This window comes from Rhinolophus sinicus, linkage group LG02, assembly GCF_036562045.2.
Source record: "Rhinolophus sinicus isolate RSC01 linkage group LG02, ASM3656204v1, whole genome shotgun sequence".
NCBI classification, from domain to species: Eukaryota; Metazoa; Chordata; class Mammalia; order Chiroptera; family Rhinolophidae; genus Rhinolophus; species Rhinolophus sinicus.
In genome coordinates, this window is record NC_133752.1 from 44,529,358 (window position 1) to 44,547,078 (window position 17,721).

Below are 17,721 nucleotides of genomic sequence, written 5' to 3' on the forward strand. Positions count from 1 at the left end.
AAACCCAGCGCCACTGGGCCACGAAAATCTAGTTAGCATCTTACTGAGGCACAGACTGTACCTGAGCAGCTTCAAAGGTTTCATGCTGTTCTTGAAGCACCTAATTTTATATCTGGAAATGACAAACACTGGGGAAAACCAATTATGTTTTGTAGACTCCATTTGTACATTTATTAGTGTGTATATTTGCATAGGTTGATAAAGACCTACATTTTTTTAGAGCTATATCCCTAGATTTCAAAAGAGTGTATAATCGCTCGAAGTGGAAAATGATTGTAGGCATTCTTCTCTTGAGATCAGCAAAACAATGTTTTACAACACCAAAGAGAGGTCTAGAGTAAAAAAATTGTTTCAATTGTAGATGGTGTTGGTTGGATAACAGGATATGAGCAATTGGGAGTTCCTTAAGATGGACTCAAATAAATTATGATCATTAATAACAGGTGATAAATATACCAGGAGAACTCCATAATATAAGGTTAGTCATTAGCCCGCAAATGTCCACACTGGACACTTCTCAACTTATCACAATTGGAATCAGTAAGTTGATGTTTGAGTTTCTCTCATTTCTTCTAAAAGGAAATACTCTATGAGAGATCTAGAAGTCTGACCTGGTTCCTAAAACCTAATATGATTTGACCCCAATTCCTTAACACTAAAAGTGATGTTGGCTGGGTATTAGGTTGAAGATATGAATGGAAATACCAGAATTACCCATTAATAGAGAAATCTATGTGACAAAGTGCAAATATAACCTCAGTAGAAAGTTAATACCTTTTACTACATAACCATGTTTTAGAGAATAAATATGCCATCTTTATATCTTAGATAAAAAATAAAGGTTAACCAACCATAAGAACACTGCAATTACAACTATAGCTGTCCTTGTTTTTTAACATACTTGTTTATAAGAGCAGCATATCTGAAATCTCGATGTTTGTCAATATTTACTGTTGCTTACAAGATACTTTTATGTATTTTGGAAAATGTGTATTAATTTAAATGCCACCTAGAAAAAGTATAGCTGTCAATGTAAGAATCATCTGTGTTTCTAAATACTCAGCTGAGAAAGATCAAAAGTGTAATGTAAGGTTAAATCACTGAAGAAATAGTCATATCAAAATGAAATTCCATTAATGAATGTATCAATATTAGAATCTAATGTTATGTTTTTTCATGATGTCTATATAAAAAGGTCAAAAAATAGTTTACTCCAGAAAGTCCCCATCCTCCAGAAATTGATCTACCAATTAAATTTAATTTCCTGGAAAAAAGATGAAATGTTATAATTTATATAAAATAGATTAAGATTTTGGAATTATATACACTGCAACCTTCATTTTGGACTTGATTTTTGAATGGGTGAATGAATGAAATTCAACTGATGACTTAGTTTTACCGTCGAGAAAATTTCAAATATGATTTTTTTGCATTTCATTTTCCATAATAAACGTAATATAGATTAAAATTTACCATCACCGTTTTTGTTATTGTTAACTGCTTCTGCCACTTCTGTCAAAATTGTTCTTTTAGCCCAAGATGTTTAGAATTACTTGATTTTCCAGTGTGACACACTTCTGCTAGGAATCAGCAGTGGAGCTGAAAGTATTTACAATGAAAGTTGTTTTTCCTTTAATTAAAGTAAAAATTCCCATCAATAAACAATGCCCGCAGATCATCAGAAACAGTGGTTTTTCCTGCTCTTGGTGGCACAGCGGAGTGTGTGTGTGTGTGTGTGTGTGTGTGTGTGTGTGTGTACATGTATGCACTTTTGCTCTTGCTTGGTGAGAGTGATGAGAGCTTGGCATTCACGGAAATACAGGAAGGGGTGAGGGTGCAGGGCCCATCTACTCCTGTAGTGGCATGAATCTCCTGTGTTCAAGCTTATAGGGTCTCATGTCTAGGCTTAGCTGCCTCTTGCCCAGGGTCATTCAGGTGTGTGCTGTGTAGTTCCAGCCTCACTGCCCAGTCCTGGGTAAAGATAAGATCCTACAGTCTAGGTTCTAGAGGGAGACAGAAAACTTATCCATGTTCTCCAATCCAGCTTAACCACCAATAAAACTATTACAATCATTGGATCCCTTTTTGCCTCTTTGAATCTCTCTTCAAGTCATCAAAGAATTATAGAGTGGGAAAGGTATATGGTTTATGAACCCCATATCTCAAAAGATGATTTAGTGAATTTTCCATGAACTTTAAACACTGATTGTTTCAAAACTTTCAAGGACCATACTCTCCCTCAACTACTCTGTGTGTATAAATGCACACTATCTTGGCCTAAATTAATGTCCTAGGGCTGCCATTATCTAACTCTTGTATACTTAGACATTCATTCTTGGCAAAATTAAACATCATGTGTTTCCAAAGATACAAATGCTATTTGTGGAGAAGTTAGATCGTGCAAGAGTCTTCAGGGAGGCTGAGATAGTTTGTCTTATGTCTGTAGCTGTTTGTCCCACCAGCAGGTTCTGACCCATTACGTGTTACTTCCAGCTAACTGTTCTCACTCACCCACATCTTTCATGTTGAGTGGTCAACACAAGAGCCGACTTCTTAGCATAGTCAGGCTTCACTGGACTGATTGTGAATCCAAAATACCTCTTGTTTCTTGTGAAGGGTCTGCCTTTTGTAAACCATATAGGATCACTTTTGGTCTACTACACATTCTTAATGAACTCATGAAAAAAAGCATTGTTTGCTTAATTTTCCTCAACACCATCCATGCCTATCAGGGAGCTAATTTACAGAGTTCTGAAATCTTTAGACCCTTCAAACTATCTTAATGTTCTTCAACCTGATTTTCTAAATATATCACACAGGACTAACATAGTCGAAATTCAAATTGTCAAGATGGAAGATGAATGTGCTTGAAGAGATTTCTGGTGGGAGTGTCAGCATCTCAGGGATGATATTTCCCTATATTTTATTTTATTCCCACTTGATACCTCTTAAACTGCACAGGAAACTTGGCCTGCCATTTAAAAAAAATAAACAACCAAACAAAACCAAACAGAATGTCAATGTCGAAGAAAAAGCAAAATAAGATTTCTTAAAGGGCTGGAAAATATTTGTTTGTTATCTATGTTCTTTTTGCCCCAAGTCAATAGAAAGAATAACGGCTATGTGCCAAATATTCTGCTGGGCATTTCCATATATGTCTCAACCTTAGTGAGTATTGTATATAAATGCACACTATTTTGTGGTCAATTATTTTTTCCAGTGGTAGATTCTTGAGACATGAATTGGATGCTCAAAGAGATACACTGGTAAACACTCAGGCTTAGAACCAAAGGACCCTGAGTTCAAACTTCAGCTTTAAAGCTAAATTCCTTGGCCAAATCATTTAATCCTTTTGAGGCTCAGGGAGTTCATCTGTAAATTGAGGATAACAATACATACTTTGAAAACTGTGTGGATTAAAAGACAGGCAAGACAAATGTTAGTTCTTTTCCGTGCTCCTTCAAGTTTTGCTTTCTTCTTTGCTCAAATGTTATCACTCTATTGTAAAAAGTTTGGCATTTTGCATTTTCTTCCATTTAGTAAACTTTTTATAAATGTAGATAAATAATAAGAACGGTTTTAAATATGACTATGAGATACCTAAATTGTGACTTTTAAGGTATTTCCCTTTTTGCTAAAGCATAAAGATAATACATTCAGGCATTTAGAGTTGTCAGACCTTTAAGAATTAGGGAAATATTTTTTATTAAGTTTAACTTTGTCACATCATACGTGATTTTTAAAATACAAAGTTAAGTGCTAATAAAATGTTGCCAATTAAAAAAAGGAAAAGGGGAAACAATTGGCAACTTTACACTAAAATTTAAAACTTAGATATGATAAAAGTTTCTATGCATACATTAAAAGAGAAGTCATATAACTGACAAAATATTAGAATCTAGAAAAATGGGAAGAACACCTACAAATCAGTTACAAAAAGGTGAACAATACAACAGAGATTTGTCAAACTGTATAAGCAAGCATCATAAATGTATGAAAATATGCTTAACTTCACTCACAAATCTCTATCCCCCACAGCTGAGTGCTGTTGAAGGAGACCTACCAGATTCACAGCGGCTGAGTTAGGAGCTTTCTGTCCAAGAATTGGAAGCGAGTTTTTCACCTGCATTAAGAGATATGCAAGTTGGAGATCCCTGGTAATGTGTGTATCTGAGGGAGGGAAAGAGGAAGTATGTATGTGTGTGTGTATACATGCACACACACCCATGTACACACATGCCCATGAGCAGTACACATGCACATGTAATGGAGGAGGAGGAAAGAGAGAGAGAGAGAGAGAAAGAGAGAGAGAGAATGTGCGGTAGGGGGTTAGTTCTATGAAGAATCCACAGAGAGCCCAGGAGAGAAGGTTAGGTGCAAACACCTGCCAGAGAGGACAATACCCAGGAAACGATGAACTTTCCACATTCCGTGTTTCTCTCTTTCCCTGGTCTACAACCAGATTATTTGGCAGAAATAGAATCTCTAAGAAGTGAAAAGAAACAAGAATGCAAATCACAAACCCCTTCTTCATGTGAGCCTGTGGGAGATAACTTTCAATTATAAATAGAATAACCATTATTCCATGAGACTGGTCATTTGAACTGAGACTGCATTTGCAATTTTGAACAATCTGTGACTGCTGAACTGAGGAGGAATCCCCAAAAACTGAAATAGACGATGTCAGTAATGATGACCTTGCCACACAACATAGTTTTGTGTAGACAGAAAATACTAGAAGTTCATGTCACTGAGCCATGCATGCTACCTGTGAAGGCATCTGCATTTGCAGCTCCTGCTAGTCTAGAGGCCCCACAATTACTGCAGGTTTTAGAGGTCAGCAACAGCATCAGACCTTCCACAGGTGGTGGAAGGAGAGACCCAACTGATTTCACTTCAATTTATTCAGGCGCACCGTGGTAGGCAGAATTCTAAGACAGCCCCTCATGTACACACACCACCCCCAGTTATTCAATCAACCACTGCTGTGAGGTGATTTTGCAGATATAGTAGTAATTCAGGTCCTGAATCAATTAACCTTAAAATAGAGAGATTATCTGCATGAGCTGGACGTAATCACATGAGCCCTTTAAAAGGTAGTTTTCTCCAGCTGGTCCCAGAAGAAGTCGGCAATGCCTGCTCCAGCAGTCCTGGAAGAAAGCACCCATGTTGTGCACTGCAAATGGTAGCGACATGGCAAGGAATTGCGGACACCCTCTACATGCTGAGAGAAGTCTCCAGCTGATAGCTAGATGAAAAACAGCAACTCGGCCCTACAACTGCAAGGAAATTAATTCTGCCAAAAAGCAGTGAGTTGGAAGAGGAACCCAAAACTCAGGTGAGAACTGCAGCCCTGACCAACGCTTTCATTTCAGCAATGCAACACCCAGAGCAGAGAATCCAAAGACGCTGGACCCATACTTCTGACCTACAGAAATTGTGAGATAACAATTTTTAGTTGCTAAGTTTGTCGTAATTTGTTACACACTAGTAGAAAACTAATGCAGTGCTCAGGGATTTGAAATCACAAAAGATCAATTTTGCACTCAAGGACTTATTTACTTTCTATGCTACCCAAACTGGGACATAGGAACCCTTCCATCCTGAAGTATCAGTTTTCCTAAACATCTGATGGTAGTTTTAAGGGTAGGTACTTAAGTCACTTTAATGGGGAAGCAAATGTAAATTTATGTACTTGTGATGGCTATATTGCATTTTCTCTTCTCCATCCACTCTTCTCCCTCACTCACCCTGCCCTGTGCACTTGGAGGCTGACTTGTACAGACGATTCCACAGACTCCCTCATCAGGTTGCTACCCATTGCTTTCAGCCTGTCAGAGGTGCTGATGGAGATGGGTGGAAGGGTGGAGAGTAAGTTAAGGCATTTATTTCTCTGAACCCCCGTCATTGGGGTGCCTTGTGTTGGCTGTGTCTCACTCAACAAAGCCAGAACCCCTGCCAGTTAGGGGCTGGGCTGGGTCCGGGTCATTCCTCCTTTACTTGATTCCTCAGAACTAAGAGTGATATGCTTCCCTCCAACCTGTCACTAGATCCATGGTACTGCACTGTTACCTTGCTATTGCCCTAAAGCTTACCTACACCTATAAAATTCTCGACTACTCAATTTGACAATGCCAACTGTTTCCTACCAGAATCTGACTGATAGAGGACTCAAGGGGCAAATTCACCATTTTTAAACGATAAAACAAGATTTCAGATAAATTTCTCTCATTTTGCTGGTTTCTTCCATCTCTGCCCCTTAACTTTCTAGTATTATTAGTTTATTATTCTCATCTACATTTAAGGATAATACTACATAAAATTTGAAAATCATTCGTTGATGTAAATACACATATAACATTTTCTTTACTATGTGATAGAGGGCATTTTCAGTAAAGGAGAAGCCTTCTGGTGTGAAATAGGCACTAGATTGTTATAAGACGTCTTCAGGTATAGTGTTTTTCTCAGAGCTCTTAGGATAAACATTTAATGAAATTACATGCTTTAATTTCCCATGTACAAAATGAGACAATTAGCATTATTCATCCCTTGCTCACAATTAAATTTATGTATAAATGATTATACATTAGTATTTTTTCCAGACTGTGATCTTAATAGCAGCTAAGGTATAGTGAATGTTTACTGCATACTAGTCATTATTCTATTTCTTATATACATTATTATTCTTCACAATAACCCTATGATGTATTATTATTATTATCCTGCCCATTTTACAGATAAAAGCTGAAATATAGAGACGTTAAGTGCATATAGCTAGTTAGTGCTGGCACCAAGACTTGAACCCCTCAAGCCCAGTGTCATCATCTATTAGGGTGGTGCACAAGTTACTGCGGTTTTTGCAATTATTTTTAACCTTTTAAACCGCAAGTACTTGTGCACCAACCTAATACTTACCTAACTAGTTCATGATGGCTGCTTTACTGTACACAAAACGCTATTGACAAAAAAAGAAGGGAATTTTCAGGATGACAGATACTACTTCAATAAAACCTAATGGTTTTCTCATTACAACCTAACTCATTCTTCTACTAGTCCTTACAAAGTTATATTAACTCAGGCTACTAGAGTATTATTTGATGCATCATTAATAAAGTAGTAAATCTTCCCAAATCAGGGGTGAGGGTAATATAAAAAAGGGAATAATTACTTCTAGAAGAAAACAAGATTCATTCAAATATATTTTTTCTAAATAATGTATAAAAAATAAAGCATGTTATCAGAATATCCATTTGTACTCACACAAATCTCATATTCACAAATAATAACAATTTTATGCCAAAACTGCAAAAAGTAGGAGAACAGTTACTGAAACTATATAAAATTACTTGCCCTTTTCTGGGGAACAGAAAAGAAAATCTGAAAAAAGATCTGGGTGTATGAAAGCATTATTTTAAGTGCAATCTGAAGTACAGTTGCACAAATTGATTAAAAGTAATTTTTTTGTCTCATAGCAAATGAGATTGCTTTCTACCCCTACAAGTGTTTTAATAATTAATTAAGTTAAATTTTTATGAACTTTATAACTGTAACATAAAATTATGAACAAGTTTGAGCACATTTTAAAATAATTAATAAAATGATTGCAAGGTATGAATTTTTAATTATAGCTTCCTTTATGCAAGAACCAAGTTCTGGTGTAACTTCCTTTTTCCCTTGAAAGTGAAATACTCATCTAAAGATACTCATCCTACTAATATTGGCCAAATGTATGAACTGACACATTTAAAGTAATTATGAAATTTATAAGTGATGTTATCATTTCATTTTGAGAAAGTTTTTTATTTATCTCCCAAGGAGTTATATTGCAACAGAATAGGAACCACTTACATATTTGATGTGAATAAAGAAGGAAAAGAAGCTACAGACAGTGTATTAATGTTTCCTGTCTGAGAAAAATATTAGAAATAACAGAGAAATAAGCATGGACACAGATAACCTGGCAGATAAATTCTCATGTGAAAAAGCAGAAGCAGCGCATATCTCTTTCTGAGAACTTTCCAGGGATAACAACCAGCTCTGCCTATAATTGGGAGAATTTTTCTATACTAGCTCAAATGTCAACCAGAATCTTAATCCAAAAGCCCAAAATAGATTTAAACAAAATGACATCAAAAGAACCGTTCTTTCATTCAGTAGACTTAAATTAAACACCTGCACCAAGTACCATGTGATGTTCAGGTGTTGGAAATGTGAATGACCTACAGTTCTTACCTTTCATATCCCAGATATGTAAACCACAAAACACAGCAATATCAAAAGGGCCACAATAAAGAGATTATCAGTTACTATAAAAGCCCGGTGGATGAAGGGCTGACCCCTACCTGTAGAGTTCAATCAAGAAGATAAAGAATGGAAATAGGAGAACACAGTGCACAGAACGTCAGAGTGTATATTTGCACTCCTGTATATTTATAGTATCTCCCATTATAATGTCACAAATTATTTGTCACTAGACATATAATATAGCCATATTGGCAAACTTTAATGTACTTTTTAGTCGTGCATTAACTGGTGAGATATAATAGTTTTAAGCTGATAATACCATGAAAAATCATTGGGTGAATGAACACTGAAAAGAAAAATAGTGTATTATAATAGAATATGTATATATCAAATATACAGAGATAATATGTGGTGAGAGATGAACCTCCTTTATCCAAAACCCCCAAATTATGTTTAAAACCAGTAGTTGAAGAAGGTATATCCGATCCAAAATAATTTTTAAAAATACGCTTTTTTTTCTACAAAACATGTGGCGCCCATTGTTTCCTTTCACTGTTACCTATTGTATTTGTGATCTCTGGAACATAAGCATAACAAAGAATGCCAGATGTCAGTGCAGGATAAAAAGAATGGCCTACCAGTGTTCAATGTTTATTAATACAAAAACAGTAAATCACACGATATTCTTGAGTGGAGAAGTCATGTGGATCAGCACAAAATTGATGTGAAACAGGGATAGTTCTCCTTGTGCTCAGTTTGAGGTTCTCTAATGTAATTCACCCCTAGGTGCTCAGTATGTTCCCTAGGAATTGCGGTTTTGGGGGAGTGTTGTCACACAGCCCTCAGGAATTGGGTAGGTGAGTATTTGAGACAGGAGCAATGTAGTGACTGAGCCCATGTAACAGATGACATCCATTCATGTTAGGAGCCTTGCAGATGACAGAGCTCCTCACTGCCCGTGTCTTGCTTGTTGTTGACGCACATAAAAATGAAGTGTCAAGAAGCAACAGAAACGAGTCAGAAAGGATGCCATTAGTCAAAAACCCTCTTACACGTCCTTTCAAGTTCTTGAGAGACAATGGATTTATTTTCTAACTTTGAACTAAATGGTCAAAGGTTGCACAGTTCTATCTCCTGATGCTTATCTGGTGTGTAATGCATGTCTTAGTCACAGACAAAGCCAAGGTCACTGTGACCTGGGTTTTCTTCCTCAGTCTCTAGTTCCACTCTTGGGATATTGGAGAGTCTTCAAAATGAAAGTTCTCTCAGTTTAATTTAAAAGGGTGAGGGAGGAGCCTCTTTCCACTATTTGACTCTACGTATAGATTTCCAGGAGTTTCTGCCCCCACAACATGAATTTCATTAATATCTAAGTCCTCTGAGTCCACATGCTGCCTTTAGTGTAAGCTGGTACCACCAAAATGTTGCAGCTTATAGCTAACAACACCACTCCTCTCTCAGTCCCCTACATCTGGGCACACAACCCCTGTATTCCTCCAGGAGAGCGAGAGGCAGAAACTGCATCCTTTTTATGAACTAGTATTAGAAGTCACATAGCACCCCTTGTGAGATATTCATAAGCTCTACCCAGATTCAAGAGGAAAGAACATAAACCCAATTAAGAGGAGTGTTAATCACTTTGTAAGAAAAGCATGTGACATTGAATAACTATACTAATGCAGCCTTCTTTGGAACACATATCCTACAATCTGTCACAACCTCTTGGGGAAGTAGGGCCCAGTCCTTAGAAATGTATGTTAGTTTATGAAAGTTTATTGGGTGTGTGGTTGACTTCTAGTCTCCTCTCCTGTTATGATACTCCTGGGGAGGGGATTTATGACAATTGTGTTTAGGCAGATCTGTCTTTAGGCAGATAAGGGGAGTTCAGAAAAAGCCTTTCTCTGTACTTGCTGTTTTTCAAATGCCTACAACTCAAAATAATCAGTACACTAAACAGCATTTTTTGAAGTGGCATATTCTGCTACTCTTCATTATCAATAATCACTAGCAAAACAATAATTTGAATAATAAGTCCCTTAAATAGTTTTTTTCTTATACATTTCTTAACTATATTAAATAGTTTAAAATTTTCACCTTCAATCATCCATTTTTTTTTCTCTCTTGCAAGAAAGTTTTAGTTAAAGTAACCATAACTTCAGTCAAGCTGTTGTCAAACTCATATTGAATTCTAGATGGAGATATACCAAAGACAGAGAGCTAATCAAACTTTAGAGAAAGGCAGCAAAAAAAAAAAGAAAAGAAAAGAAAATTAATGTGGACAGACCCTCAGTTCCATGCCCTACATGAGAAAGTGTAGCTTGATTTCCACCAAGATCCTCTCTGGAATTTGAGACCTCAATAAATGCCTTTTCCCTCTCTATGGAGACGCCCCCTGAATAAGAGACAGAGATATGCCTTGCCCCATGCCCTGGGACCCCAGAGTTAGGTCACACCTAGAGGTGAAACCCAAGGAATAAAACCATAGATTGTCTGAGAAAAACCAAGCTGTGACTGCCATCTGTTGGAAAGGCCTGGATGACCAGCCTCTCTCAGATTCTTTGATAGGACCCACATGCCAGGTGCTCTCCAACTCTCCCTCCAGCCAACTACGCCCATAAATACTCTCTCCAGACTAGTTGCTATAGTCTCTACCTTCTCTGCTCCAACTTGCCACCATGCCCTTTCTTCTGCTGAGGTCTGAACTATGGATTCTTAAGTAGTGCTAAGTAAGTAAGCCTTGGATTTTTGCTTTCCTTAATTATTAACCAAGGTGACATTCTGCCACAAGCTTGAGACATCTCTCTCTCCCCCAGTTCTATCAAAAACACCAAAGAACTTTATCTTTTGAGCTGAGGTGGATGAAATGGGCTACCAGTGTATCTGACTACTGTATAGTTCACTAAATGTTCCATATATTTGCTTTCTTGTAACACACAACTATGGGCTATTGATGTTTAAAATGACTAGATAGAACAGGGTACAAGAAGGAAAAACATTGAGTTAGAAAAACAAAGCTGAGTTCTAATCTACTTTATCATTCCAGGTCTCATTTATCCATATCTGAATAAAAAGAGATGAACTACATCACTATGTCCAATTTAAGCTCCTTAGACCTCAGAAATTCTAAAGCAAAAAGAATCTATAAACTATGAGGGACCTGTGCATGAATGACAATGCATATGCTAAATCATCATGTTTCTAACGACTTTAATTCTAACTATATAATTATTAGTAAAAATATATAATTGTAATAATTATTACTTTGCCCTAGATTAATACACTTGGGTGGTTTTTCTTTCAATTTGTGGATTATTGCTTACATAATTCAAAAATCTTGGGACATCACCTCTCTGTGGATTTAATAACTATACATTATCATTTAGGTCAAAATGTATCTGATTCATCACCCTCATGTGTATAACTATCAGCTACCTCCTTAATTATCTCTCCCATAGTTACTTCTGACAATAGCTGAGGAGTTGTACAAAGCTCACAAACCAGTGAAATCCTATTCTTGTCTTCCTGTCAACTAGATGGTGTCTGCTGTCTGTAAATCCTTCTCAGATTGTAAATATCACCACCCTGCTTACAGACACCTTCTCGGGATATCTGCCAAGCCCATAAGGTTGTCTCCTTAACATTCCAGTGCTACAAAACCCTTGAGTTCCTGACAAGCTCATGTACTCTCTAGTATTTACTACACATAGGCTAAGCCAGAATGGGCACAGAAGAAGGGAGAATGGCTTCTCTACATGAAGTTCATATATAGCCATGGATACTAGCCGAGTTGAGAGAAAGGGAAGAGTCTGCATGTTCTCAACCTCTATTTTACAATCTCTGAGGCCTCACCCCATTTCCTCTTCATTCGAAGAGGAAAAAGGGGAAAATACCGTGTTTCCCCGAAAAGAAGACCTAACGGGAAAATAAGCCCTAGCATGATTTTTCAGGATGACATCCCCTGAACATAAGCCCTAATGCGTCGTTTGGAGCAAACCTGAATATAAGACCTGGTCTTAGTTTCAGGGAAACATGGTATCATTCTCCTCTTCATACTCTATTCTCACACAAATTAGTTAATTCACTGGAACATCAGATCTTTTGGTGAACAGATTTATTCAATGTAATCAGTAGAGAAAAAATAATAAATTTTGGTATGATAAAATGTAAGAATTCTGAGCTGGATAGCCCCTTTTCAGGACTTTTTTGATGGTACAGCCCTTCTAGCACCAACTTGTCCTCACCAGGAATGTTGGAGTTTTTCTTATCTGGCTTTGCTGAAAAACTTCCTACTCATCACCATTCCTACCACTACCACGTCCGACCAATCCAAATCTTGTTCTCAGTTCTCCTCTTGGTTTTATTCTTTGGGTCTTGTACTAACCAGCATTACATATCTATGAAGTACAATCTTTACTGTCTATATTTTACTTTCCCTACTCTCAGATGTCACCAAAGAGCAACTTGATAGCTTAATATTGGCCTCTGTATATATTATAAAAAATAATATCCACAAGTTTATTGAGTGCTTATACTAGGTGCCTTTAGAGATATCACCCTATTTTATGTCATATGGTGATAAACACATTCCTATCCCTATTTAGGGGATAAAGAAAATGGAGTAATTTGTTCATAGTCAATAAAAGGACAGAGCAAGGATTCAAAACCAAATATGTCTGTCTTCAAACCCATACACTTAAATCTCTGCTCAGGAAAAGCTGAGAGCAAGGAAGAACACAAAAAGAGGCCTTTGCAACCAAAATAAATTTCACATAATTCATGCACTAAAGCGTATTAACTCATCTCCACAGGAATCCCTCAGGCTCTGAATCAGAGCCTAAATATTCAGTCAAAGCCTAGTCACAATTCTAGATTATTTATCTTCTAAATCTATGTCAGGTAGGAAACAGCATGTTGAAAGCAGTGAGGAGAGTAAGAGATGTAATGATCAGATTCAAAGAAGAGACAGGAAAACTCTACAGGTTAGTCTCACAAACTGAAAAATTCCCAGCAGGATTGGACCATTTAGAGGCAAATAGCTCTACATTCTAATATCAGATTAGTGCAATAGTTGGAGTTCATAAATGTGGGGAGACATCTTTTTATCACAGTTCTACCCACTTACAATAACTCCATTAAACCTTCCAAAAGACAAGAATCAGCAGCTACATGTTCTCATTTATACTCTTAAAGATCACTTTTTTCGTTAAGTATTCTAGTACACTGTTGGAAAACAATTGATTTTACCCAACATGAAAATGTAATTTATGAGATCATTCAAGATTCTATTCATGAAGATTATAAACAATGTAAATCCATTTTTTGCAAAGTTCAAGAAGTAGCAAAACAATGTGTTATTTAGGAATTCATTATAAACTATTTTTTAAATGCAATACATTATGAAAACTAGTTTTTAAATGCAAGGGAATAATGGCCCTAAAATTTGAGCTAGTTCTTCCCTCTCGATGGAAACAGGAAGATGGAATAAAAAAATAAAGAATTAAAAAGTGAACAAAGGATTTGAATAAACATTTAACCAAAGGAGTTATACCAATAAACTGCAGTGATAAGCCAACAGGAGCATAAAGTGATGCTCAACACCATTACTCATTAGGGAAGTGCATATCAAAACCATAAAGAGATACTATCTCTCACCCACTAAGATGGGTATATAAAAAAATAAGAAATACTGCTGAAGGAAGATGTGCAGAAACTGGAACCCTCATACATTACTGATGAAAATGTAAAATGATGTAGCCACTTTGGAAAATAATTTGGCTGTTTCTTACAAAAGTTAAACAGATTTATCACATGACCTTGCAATTCCACTCTTAGGTGTCTACCCAAGAAAGATAAAAACTTATGTCCACACAAAAGCATGTACACAAATATTCATATCAGCATTACGCACAATAGCTAGAAAGTGGAAATAGTTCAAATGTCCATCAACTGGTGAATAGATAAACGAAATGTGGTATATCCGTAGTGTGGATAACTATTCAGTAATGAAAAATATTGAAGTACTCATGCATGCTGAACATGAGTGAACCTCAAAAACATGCTCAGTGAAAGAAGCCAGACACAAAAGAACACTAATTGTATCATTTTGTTTATATGAAATGTCTTAAAAAGACAAATATATAGAGTAAATTAGTGATCATCTAGGGATGGAGGTAGGAATAGAAAGTGACCAAATAAGTAAAGTTTCTTTTTAGAGTGATGAAAATGTGTTAGAATTGGATTCCGGTAGATGGTTGTACAACTCTGTAAATATACTAAAATTCATTGAATTATATACTTAAAGTGGGTGAATTCTATGATATGTAAATTATGTACCAACAAAACTCTCCTTTAAAGCATCACAGATCTTCAACTTTTTCCTGTATAACATTTTAATAGACTACCTACATTACTCAACGTCCTTGTGAAACGTTTCTTAATTGAAGCAACACATGGCTATGCTGTTCATCTCCTTCTAGTCTGTAGAGCTGTCAGGTGGAAAGGAGAGGCTTAATTATCCGCAAATTACTCTCATTATCATTCCTTCCAATTTAAACAACCATAGTGTGGTTATGAGTAACGTCGCTAAATATGTGACAGTTTGCAGTCCCACAAACAACAGGAAATAGTGATAACTTGTGACCTTTGAATCATTGTCCCTGATAACGTCGACATATCTAGCTTGCAGTCCTGACTCTGCATGGGGTCATGCCAGACTATGTTACACATTTTATGTTAAAGTCAAAAAAAGGAAGTTGAAAGTAGCTTTTATTAAAAAAAAACAACACAAAAAAACATCATCCATCCGTTTTTCTTGACTCACCTTTACAATTGTATATATAGATGATCCATCTACAGGGCAAGATGGAAAAAGGAGAAGAACATGGCTGAAATGCATCAGATACATAAGAAAAAAGAAAATTAACTTAGAGACATATTTGCTATTCCTCTGAGAAAGGAGTGTTTGAATTCTTCACATAGAACTTATCAAGCAAGGCTCAAGATTTTCTATCATTTATATTTCCCCAGAGACTCAGGTGAATGTTTCTGTCATCATTGTTTTGAACAGAAACATACTCTTCATATTTATGTCAAGTGTACTATTGCTCCCTGGGGTTTGTGGTTGATTGTTTTCTTTTTTTTTTTTTAATATGATTTTTGAAAGCCTTTTAGAAGAAGACCTAGTATGAACTTAATGGCTTTGTTTATGCTTTTGTGTAGAGTGGGTTCTTTCTACCGTGCAAAATGAAAAAGTTATTTGGGGAAATGCAGCATAGACTGGCATATTTTTCTCAGATCTGTGGTATGTTGCAATGAGGGCAGAACTGTCAGACCACGACAGAAAAGCCACTGAGAGTGCATTAGCAAAGCAACGCGCCCAGCCTAATTTTCTATTACTGGTGATGCCAAAGGAAAATACAGCAGTGTGGCAAGGGAACATCACGAATTATTTCCCTCTTTGTTTGTTACTTTATGTTCAACCAGACAAAGCTGACTGACAGGAAGGAAAACAGCAATGGAGAATTCTCCACTTGTTATTAGGTAGGTGCAAAAGTCATTGCGGTTTACAAGGTTAAAAATAATTGCAAAAACTGCAATTACTTTTGCACCAACCTAATAACAGCGTAATTTCGATTTAAGAAATGTTATTGATCATCTTAGAAGAAGTGCCTCGGACTATATTAGTTTTTGTTATTCAGGGACTTTCCTTTTCCTAGAATATCTTCCTCTTTTTATCTCCTGATACAATTCTATTCCTTGGAGACTGGAACCGAAAAAGGACATGAATGGGGAAATCTGAGTAAAATCTGTAGTTGAGTGTCTAGTATTGCACCGATGTTAATATACTACTTTTGGTCATTGTCCCAAGAGTATGCAAGCTGTTGACATGAGAGAAAATTGGGTGATGGGTATAAGAGAACTTTCTGTATTCACTTTTTATATAAAACCACTAAATAAAAAAACTTCAGGAAAGTTACTAAACTTAGAACAGCAACATAATTCTACTTCTCATGTAAGAGCTGAATCAGATGTCTTCCCCATGGTGTCTGCTTTTATCCCCCACAGTGAGAAGTAAAACTTTATATTATATATTCTATGGCCCTTGTTTGCTTACAGCACATATCACATTCTAACTTTTCTCATTGTTGTATGTATTTAATTTTTCCTCTTAGGAAAGCAGGATGGGTTAGAACCAAAGAAAATATGAGTTTAAGTCCTAGTTCTACCAAACTTGGGCAAATGACTTAATCTCCTCGAGCCTTAGTTTCTTCGTTCTAAAAAGTGAGAATAATAAATTAACCACAGATAAGTTGATATTAGATGCATAAAGATCTTTGGACAAAACCTGGCACATAGCAGATGCTCAAAATATGTATTTATATTATGGTTCCCATTACCATTATTGTTAGACTAAGTATCGTGATATTAGGGACTTTCTGGTTCAAGTTCCAAGAAACTTGAAGTGTGGATGCTCAAAAATAGGTTAGTGAATTGAAGTGGTTCCAGAATGCGGTTTTTCAGGTTGCTATGTTTGTCAAACACTCTCGTTTTGCTCAATATTGTGCTCTAAATTATTATTGTCCTCTTTACTTATTTTTAATTTTGAAAAGTACACATTTATTCTATCTAACCCAACCCACTGATGTTTCTTATCAAATTAGAGTAAATAGGAGAAAAGGGTGTTTTTTTTCCTACAAAGTTATTGAGTAAACCTTAAATGTTTCCCTTCTCTATTTTTTTTCTGAAACAAGAGTTTACCACTTACCGCTAGCTCACTAACCCATGTCCCTTTCTTGGCACTGTCAGTAATTCTTTGAGGAGACCCTCATCAAAATCTTCAGTGCTAGCACTGGTTTTTAAATAATCATTATTCCAAATCATAAAGCAAACTTTATGTACTCTCACCCTACTCATGCCTATGTGCTTTGGGACTTACAAAAAATGCATAGTGCTAAAGTAAGATAGAATGACATTTTCACTTAGTTTTCATATGAATATTCTGAAAGTGTTTATTAGCATAAGTTTAGTTGTTTCTCATTCATTCATTTGTCCATAAAGGGTGTTTGATTGCTTAGTGCCTACTGGCCACTAAGTTAAATACTGCAAATACAAATTTGAAAAAAACATAACCCCTACCTAAAAGAGCTCATATCCTCTAGGGAGACAAACTTGTAGACAGTTCATTATAATGCATTATGGAATGTGCAATAATAGAGATGTTACAGAACAATTATGAAATCATAGGAGAGCATTTCAGTCTGGGGAGAAAAGGAGCATCATGACTCTGAAACAGTGTTCTCAGTCTTCGCTACCACAGAAATCACCTGGGAAGCTTTAAAAATTACTGATTCCTGAGAGCCACGCACGTAAATTCTGTTGTAATTGGCCAGACATGTTGTCTAGGCATCGGGACTTTTTCAAGCTCTACTGTTCTAAATAATGAGTAGAAAGTAGCCAGGGGGAAGATGAGAGAAATAG